The following is a 9,426-nucleotide window of genomic DNA, read 5'->3' as shown; positions in this document are numbered from 1 at the left end:
AGCTCTAAAGCCGCAGAGAGTCCGGCGGGCTCTAGACTCCCGTCTTCGGACCTGGTGACGCGCTCCGGATCTAAGGCCGGAGCGGTGGTTGGCGCCACGAACCCTTGGAAGATCAAGTCTCCTCGGATATCAGCGACATAGTTCAGATTTCGAAAACTGGCCTGGTGACCAGGGGCGTAGCTGTCGATCTTCTCTAGGTGGCCAACCAAGTTGGCACGCAGTGCGAAGACGCCAAATACAAAGATCTGGATGGGGAGAAAAATCTCCTTCACGGCAGCATTGTTGTAGATGATCGATGGAGCCATCGGGCCTTTCAACGACGACACAATGGAACTCTCAATGAAAGCACCAATGTCAGTGTCAAAACCGGCAGATCTCGGGTAGGGGTCCCGAACTGTGCGTCTAAGGATCGAGGGTAACAGGAGGCAGGGAACACGATGTTTAGCCAGGTTCGGGCCCTCTTAATGGAGGTAATACCCTACTTCCTGCTTGATTGACTTTAATGAGTATAGGGGTTACAAGAGTTGAACTACCTCGAGATCGTAATGGCTAAACCCTAGATGTCTAGCCTGTATGATTATGATTGCCTCTACGTACTAAACCCTCCGGTTTATATAGACACCGGAGAGGCCTAGGGTTGTACAGAGTCGTTTTACAGAGAAAGGAATCTTCATATCCGAACGCCAAGCTTGCCATCCACGCAAAGGAGAGTCCCATCCGGACACGGGGGGAAGTCTTCTATCTTGTATCTTCGCGGCCCGTTAGTCCGGCCCATGTTGCATAGCCCGGACGCCCGAGGACCCCCTAATCCAAGACTCCCTCAAGAAGACTCTAGTGAAACCTATGGCCCCCGGATCTATTTTTATCATATTATTTTTAGATCTATAAAACGAAAAAGCCAAAATACCTTGCTGCAATTTATTTATCTTTATTTTATTTTACACTTTTACTTATCTTTTATATCAATCTCTACCAGATCTCACCCTTGCTAGTGACCGTGAAGGGATTGACAACCCCTTTTTCGTGTTGTGTGCAAGTGTTTGTTAGTTTGTGTTGGTGCATCTATTGGGGACTCGTGTGTTCCTCCTACTAGATTGATACCTTGGTTCTTAACTGAGGGAAATACTTATCTCTGCTTTGCTGCATCACCCTTTCCTCTTCAAGGGAAAAATCAACGCAAGCTCAAGAAGTAGCATTAACAACGGTTGAAACCTTATCATGTTCCTTTATCCTAACAGGGAAAGGTGGCTTTTCAATATAATCAGTAGGAACAATTGGATCAACATTGTAAATGATAGTTTCATCTTAAACTATAATAGGCTCCTCAATCTTTTTCTTCAATAGGGGGATGATATTTAAACCACTTCTCCTTAGGGAGATCGGCATGAGTAGCAAATGATTCACAAAAATAAGCTACTATCTTAGAGTCAAGTCCATATTTAGTGCTAAACTTATGAAAAGCTTCGGTATCCATAATAGAATTAACACAATCGAACTCAAGTATTAGACCTAACTCATTACCTTTGTCGAGTTCCAAATATTCAGAGTTGCGTTTAATTCTTTCCAGAAGATCCCATCTAATTTCAATAGTTTTCTTCATAAAAGAGCTAGCCATAGAAAAATCGAGCATGTTTTGATTATCATGAGAAAGACGAGCATAAAAATTATGTAAGATAATTTCTTTTGAGAGCTCATGATTGGGGCATGTATACATCATGTACTTAAGCCTCCCCCAAGCTTGAGTGATGCTTTCTCCTTCACAAGGCCAAAAATTATATATATATAATTCCGATCATGATGAACCAGATGCATCTGATAAAACTTTTAATGAAATTCCAATTTCAACCGATTCCAGTCCTACGTTCCAATATCATCACATGGACTATACCATGTCAATGCCTTTCCCTTCAAAGATAAAGGGGAGACCTTCTTCTTAACTTCATCTCCGGGTAAACCTGCAAGCTTAAATAATCCACAAACTTCATCCACATAGATTAGGTGCATATCATGATGTAATGTTCCATCTCCTGCATAAGCATTATTAGCTAGCAGTTTCTCTATCATACTGCTACTTCTTGAGCTTGCGTTGGTTTTTCCCGTAAAGAGGAAAGGGTGATACAACAAAGTAGAGGTAAGTATTTCCCTCGGTTTGAGAACGAAGGTATCAATCCAGTAGGAGAAACACACAAGTCACCGATGGTTGCACCTACACAAACAAACAAATACTTGCACCTAATGCGATAAAGGTGTTGTCAATCCCTTCACAGTTACTTGCAAGGATGAGATCTGAAAGAGATAGGTATAAAAGATAAATAAAAGTGCAAAATAAAGTAAAGGTAAATAAATTGCAACGAGGTATTTTTGGGTTTTTGGATTTGTAAATCTCAAAATAACATGCTAAAAGATAGACCCCGGGGCCATAGTTTTCAGTGGAGGCTTCTCTCTTGAAAACACATATGGTGATTACTGTTGAGCAATTCTAATATATAAGGCTTCTAGACGACCTGCCCATCTGAGGCTCCCTCGTTTTCGTGTCGTTCTAGCTATTTGATTGCCTCTGGTCGGGTCAACGTGGTCATGTGACCCGTTTGATTTCTACTGCTTGTTTTGACCCAATGATCATGTGTGGAATAGGAAGACTGGTGGGCTCGTCGAGTTCTTCCGTTGGCTGGGTTCCAAAATCTCGGGTGACCATTCCTCGCGCGTTGCATGGATCGCTTCGTGTTGACTGCGGTGTGCGTGCATGGGTGCCCGCGGAAGGGTTGGTCGACGCATATGCACCCGCTTTCCACGCCCTCCACATATGACCGGTGGGCCAGTGATGGTGCTGGCCCCACTCGTGGCTTGTGCTGGCTGGGCTTCTCACAGGATGTGGGTGCGCGTTGTGCACGTCGCGTGGATTTTTGCGCACTGATTGTGGCTTGTGTGCATGTGGGGCAGCGGAGGGGTTGGTTGGTGCATGCACACCCGCTTTCCACGCTCTCATCGCGCTGACAGGTGGGACGATGCTGTTGCTGGCCCCGCTCGCCGGCTGCGTTGGCTAGGCTCCTAACAAGATGGGGTGTGCGCGGGCGGTCTTGCAGTGTGGGGATTGGCTCTGCGAGCTGCACAGGGGGGGCAGGCACATGTGCACCCGCCTGGTGTACAACATTGCTACTGGTGCGATGACATGTGGTCCCGTGCTGTCGGTCCTTGTTGTCAGTTGTAGTGTGTGCTCTGCGTGGGCGTCTCGGGTGTGTTTCATGTGCGTCGCGTGGCATCCCATCTGGGATTTCCAGGGTATGGTTGTCGATGCGGGCTCGCTGTGGCTGATTCACAGTTCCACCAACCGGACGAGCGAACTCCACGCCGTGGGCCCCACTTCTGCGGAGCGTGTGCCGAGCATGCGCAACCCTCCCTTGCACGGGTGGCTTTAGCCCATTGGCTGCTATCTGTATGACCGTGGGGTTGGCTAGCCCCGCTTAGGACGCGTGCCTTCATCACAGTGGTGGGTCAATTCCCGTGTTGTGTTTGCTGCCTGGGGTGGAGAGAGGTCGTGCCCATCCCTTTTCTCCTCGTTCATCTTTCCTATGTTTGCTCATTTTCCCTCTCCCGCTCTCCATTGTTGCTCGGCGTCATTTGCCTTCTTCACTCTGCCACGCTTCACTCCTTTTCACCTTGCTACGGCTGACTACGCTTCTTTGTCGTCGGTGTTCATGCCCGTTGCAATGACGTTTGCACGCTCGGTCGGTGTCATTGGTTAAGGTCAGTGTTTACCTTCCTTGGTTCCTCCTCTTTCCCTCTGCTCCCTCTATGCAATGCATACTTGTTACCTCAGTGCTCTTCCTCTTTCCTACTACATGTGCAGCCCATTCCATTCCCTTGCTGTCATGCGCCACGCCGGCCGTCGCGCCATTCCGCATTTTGCACTGAGGTTAGTCTTCGTTCCGCTTGCCTGCATGCAACATGTTCGATAGAATGCATGTGCGGTAATCGGGCCATGTTTTTCTCAGGTTGTTCGTCTGTTGCTCCGCCTTTGTTTGCCCGTTGCTATTATGGTTGTGCTTCTTCGTTCTGGTAATGTGCTGCTCCTTAGCTTCTTTCTTTGCATTTCTGGTTAGTGGAGAGATGTGCTGGCTGGTTACAGGGTGAAATATTAAGTTTGAGAAGATAGGTGATACGTCTCCAACGTATATATAATTTTTTTTGTTCCATGCTATTATATTATCTGTTTTTGGATGTTTTATATGCATTAATATGCTATTTTATATTATTTTTGGGACTAACCTATTAACCTAGAGCCCAGTGCCAATTCCTGTTTTTTCCTTGTTTTAGAGTTTCGCAGAAAAGGAATATCAAACGGAATCCAAACGGAATGAAACTTTCGCGATGATTTTTCTTGGACTAGAAGACATCTAGAGGACTTAGAGTACACGTCAGGAAAGCCACGAGGCGGCTGCAAGGACGGTGGGCGCGCCCAGGGGGTAGGGCGCGCCCCCCACCCTTGTGGGCCACTCGTGACTCCAACGACTTATTTCTTCCGCCTATATATTCTCAAATATTCCAAAACATATGAGGAGAGCCATGAAAACACTTTTCCACCGCCGCAACCATTGCCTCTTCGATGAAGCGTGAGTAGTTTACCATAGACCTATGGGTCCATAGCTAGTAGCTAGATGGCTTCTTCTCTCTCTCTCTGATTCTCAATACCATGTTCTCCTCGATGTTCTTGGAGATTGCTACCTCTTGAGCATGTGTTTGTTTTCCATTGAAGAGCAAAGGGTGATGCAGCAAAGTAGCATAAGTATTTCCCTCAGTTTTGAGAACCAAGGTATCAATCCAGTAGGAGACAACGCACAAGTCACCTTGCAACCAACGCGATAAAGGGGTTGTCAATCCCTTCGCGGTCACTCGCAAAAGTGAGATCTAATAAAGATAGTAAAGTAAATATTTTTGGTATTTTTGTTGTATAGATTGGAAAGTAAAGATTGCAAAATAGTAAACGAGATGCGATGTAAATAAAAGATATGCAATATAATAAGAAAGAGACCCGGGGGCCATAGGTTTCACTAGTGGCTTCTCTCAAGATAGCATGTATTACGGTGGGTGAACAAATTATTGCCGAGCAATTGATAGAAAAGCGCATAGTTATGAAGATATCTAAGGCAATGATCATGAATATAGGCATCACGTCCATGTCAAGTAGACCGAAATGATTCTGCATCTACTACTATTACTCCACACATCGACCGCTATACAACATGCATCTAGAGTATTAAGTTCATAACAACAGAGTAACGCATTAAGCAAGATGACATGATGTAGAGGCATAAACTCAAGCAATATGATATAAACCCCATCTTTTTATCCTCGATGGAAACAATACAATACGTGCCTTGCTGCCCCTACTGTCACTGGGAGAGGACACCGCAAGATTGAACCCAAAGCTAAGCACTTCTCCCATTGCAAAAAAGATCAATCTAGTAGGCCAAACTAAACCGATAATTCGAAGTGACTTGCAAAGACATCAAATCATGCATATAAGAATTCAGAGAAGAACCAAATTATATTCATAGATAATCTTGTTCATAAATCCACAATTCATCGGATCTCGGCAAACACACTGCAAAAGAGTATTACATCGAAAAGATCTCCAAGAACAATGAGGAGAACTTTGTATTGAGAATCAAAGAGAGAGAAGAAGCCATCTAGCTAATAACTATGGACCCGACGGTCTGTGGTAAACTACTCACGCTTCATCAGAGAGGCAATAGTGTTGATGTAGAAGCTCTCCGTGATCGATTCCCCCTCCGGCAGATCGCCGGAAAAGGCCCCAAGATGGGATCTCACGGGTACAGAAGGTTGCGGCGGTGGAAAATTGGCTTCGTGGCTCTCTCTGATCGATCTAGGGTATAAGAGTATATATATTAGAAAGAAGTACGTCGGTGGAGCTATGAGGGGCCCACGAGGGTGGGGGCGTGCCTACCCCCCTGGGCGCGCCCTCCTGCCTCGTGGCCGCCTCGTAGAGTCCCAGACTTCAACTCCAAGTCTTCTGGATTGCTTTCGGTCCAATAAAGATCATCGCGAAGGTTTTGTTCCGTTTGGACTCCGTTTGGTATTCCTTTTCTACGAAAACTCTAAAATAGGCAAAAAAAATCAGAAACTGGCACTGGGCCTCCGGTTAATAGGTTAGTCCCAAAAATAATATAAAAGAGCATATTAAAGCCCATTAAACATCCAAAACAGATAATATAATTGCATGGAACAATCAAAAAATATAGATACGTTGGAGACGTATCAGAGATCTATTCGATGTAATACTTTTTTTGCAGTGTGTTTGCCGAGATCCAATGAATTGTGGATTTATGACAAGCTTATCTATGAATATTATTTAAATATTCTATGAATTCTTATATGCATGATTTGATATCTTTGCAAGTCTCTTCGAACTATCGATTCGGTTTGGCCAACTAGATTGGTTTTGCTTGTAATGGGACTAGTGCTTAGCTTTGGGTTCAATCTTGCCGTGCTTGATCCAAGTGACAGAAGGGGAACCGACACGTATTGTATTGTTGCCATTGAGGATAACAATATGGGGTTTTCATCATATTGCTTGAGTTTATCCCGCAACATCATGTCACCTTGCTTAATGCGTTACTCTGTTCTATGAACTAAATACTCTAGATGCAGGCAGGAGTCAGTCGATGTGTGGAGTAATAGTAGTAGATGCAGGTAGGAGTCGGTCTACTTGATACGGACGTGATGCCTATATTCACGATCATTGCCTTAGATATCGTCATAAATTTGCGCTTTTCTATCAATTGCTCGGCAGTAATTTGTTTACCCACCATAATATTTTCTATCTTGAGAGAAGTCTCTAGTGAAACCAATGGCCCCCTGGTCCACTTTCCATCATATAAGTTTCTGATCTACAATTTTAGTTTCCTATTTACTTCCTTTGCAATATTTTACTTTCCGTTCCACAAACCAAAAATACCAAAAAACGTTACTTTACCATTTATCCATCTCTATCGGATCTCACTTTGCAAATAACCATGAAGGGATTGACAACCCCTTCATCACGTTGGGTGCAAGTTGGTGTTTGTTTGTGCAGGTATTCGGTGACTTGTATGTTGTCTCCTACTGGATTGATACCTTGGTTCTCAAAACTGAGGGAAATACTTACTCTACTTTGCTACATCACCCTTTCCTCTTCAAGGGAAAAAACCAACGCAAACTCAAGAGGTAGCAGGAAGAATTTTTGGCGCCGTTGCCGGGGAGATCTACGCCAAGTCAAGACATACCAAGTACCCATCATAAACTCTCATCTCTCGCATTACATTATTTGCCATTCGCCTCTCGTTTTCCTCTCCCCCATTTCTAAAACAATTTTCGAAAAGATTTGCCTTTTCTTCGCCCCTCTTTCGTTCGCCTTCTTCGTTTGCTTTTTTGGTTGCTCGTTCGCTAGATCTATTTGCCGCCACCATGTCTGAAACTGGGGAGGTTATCGCTAAAAATCTTGAGGAGAAACCTGAATCCTATTCTTAGGATCTTGAAACTGAAAAGCCTCCTAATTACAAAACCGAAATATTTCTTATAGGAAATGGTAATATTATTGGAAAGAGTGTTATCCAAGAAAATTTGTGCACCTTCATCCTTCTTTGCAATTAGTGTTTTATGAACTTCCTAATATCAATCACCCAATAGCTAAAAATATTGCCACTATTATCCTTATGCGTGAATTTGACTTTATAATACAAGAAGCCAGGGATATTTTTGCTTTTTATAAAAAGGATGTTGAAGACCCTCCAATTATAGACATCCTCCATGATAAAGAAACTATGTGTAATTGGGAATCTAGGGACTATCAATCTTATAGTGAAAATCTTAGGAGGAGAGTTCCTCATTCAGAAATATCTCAATCTTTGTATCTTGAGGCTTTTGAGGAGTTTGATTGGATAATTAGAGGAATTCATGTAGGAGTTTGATTGGATAACTAGAGGAATTCATGTAGGATTTAATAGGGATTGGTTGAATAAAATGATGAAGGATCCCGTTAGAAACGAGCTACGTATTTTATATGATGATATATACGGTGATGATCCCGACTATGGGTTTATGAATGTTAAGATTACCAATCAAAGTCCCTTTCATGATTTAAGTTCATCTACTAGGAGGGAAATAAAGGAAAGAATAGAATTGCTAAGACGAGTCTTGGAGGACTTGATGATAAAATAATTGTATACCGAAGATGAGAATACTTAAATCTATTCGTGTTTTATGCCTAACTAAGGGCGTTAAACAATAGCGCTTGTTGGGAGGCAACCAAATTTTATTTTTTCTTTTTTCTTTTTAGGTTCTGTTTTGCAATAAATAATTCATATAGGCTCTGGTTAGATGCGGTTTTGTGTCTTAATTAGTTTTTGTGCCAAGTAAGACCTTTGGGATATCTTACGGTGATAGTTGATTTCATCTTGCTAATAAATAGAAACTTTTGCGCTCAGGAAAATAATTCCCATTTTTAACAGAAGAGTGATTTTGAGTTGATTCTTTTTGCAGAAGATTAATAAACAAATTGCTTAGGTTGCCCTAATTTTTCAGAATTTTTGGAGTTACAGAAGTATTCGAAATATCCAGATTGCTACAGACTGTTCTGTTTTTGACAGATTCTGTTTTCTAGTGTTGTTTGCTTATTTTGATGAATCTATGGCTCGTATCGGGGGGTATGAACCATGGAAAAGTTGGAATGCATTAGATATTACACCTATATAAACAAATAATGAGTTCACAACAGTACCAAAAGTGGTGATTTATTTTCTTTTACTAGCGGAGCTTATGAGATTTTCTGTTGAGTTTTGTGTTGTGAAGTTTTCAAGTTTTGGGTAAGGATTTGATGGACTATGGAATAAGGAGTGGCAAGAGCCTAAGCTTGGGGATGCCCAAGGCACCCCCAGGTAATATTCAAGGACAACCAAAAGCCTAAGCTTGGGGATGCCCCGGAAGGCATCCCCTCTTTCATCTTCGTCTATCGGTAACTTTACTTGAGGCTATATTTTTATTCACCACATGATATGTGTTTTGCTTGGAACGTCTTGTATGATTTGAGTCTTTGTTTTTTAGTTTCCCACAGTCATCCTTGTTGTACACACCTTTTGAGAGAGACACGCATGAATCGTGATTTATTATAATACTCTATGTGCTTCATTTATATCTTTTGAGCTAGGCAATTTTGCTCTAGTGCTTCACTTATATCTTTTAGAGCACAGCCGTGGTTTTATTTTATAGAAATTGATGAACTCTCGTACTTCACTTATATTATTTTGAGAGTCTTTAAAAACAGCATGGTAATTTGCTTTGGTTATAAATTTAGTCCTAATATGATAGGCATCCAAGAGGGATATAATAAAAACTTTCATATAGAGTGCATTGAATAATGTGAGAAGTTTG

General features: G+C 42.6%; 1 long non-coding RNA gene across 1 annotated transcript; it reads left to right on the top strand.

Annotated features, from left to right (window-relative positions):
• Window positions 1–3,535: 3,535 nt before the first annotated feature.
• On the top strand, window positions 3,536–4,273 carry LOC123170094 (uncharacterized). Its single transcript, XR_006485034.1, has 3 exons — window positions 3,536–3,744; window positions 3,848–3,913; window positions 3,993–4,273. It is a non-coding gene; the product is annotated as an uncharacterized lncRNA (long non-coding RNA).
• Window positions 4,274–9,426: the final 5,153 nt, after the last annotated feature.

Source organism: Triticum aestivum, chromosome 7D (genome assembly GCF_018294505.1).
Source record: "Triticum aestivum cultivar Chinese Spring chromosome 7D, IWGSC CS RefSeq v2.1, whole genome shotgun sequence".
Lineage (NCBI taxonomy): Eukaryota > Viridiplantae > Streptophyta > Magnoliopsida > Poales > Poaceae > Triticum > Triticum aestivum.
Note: the sequence above shows the minus strand (reverse complement) of the source record. Positions and strands in the feature narration are given on the sequence as shown.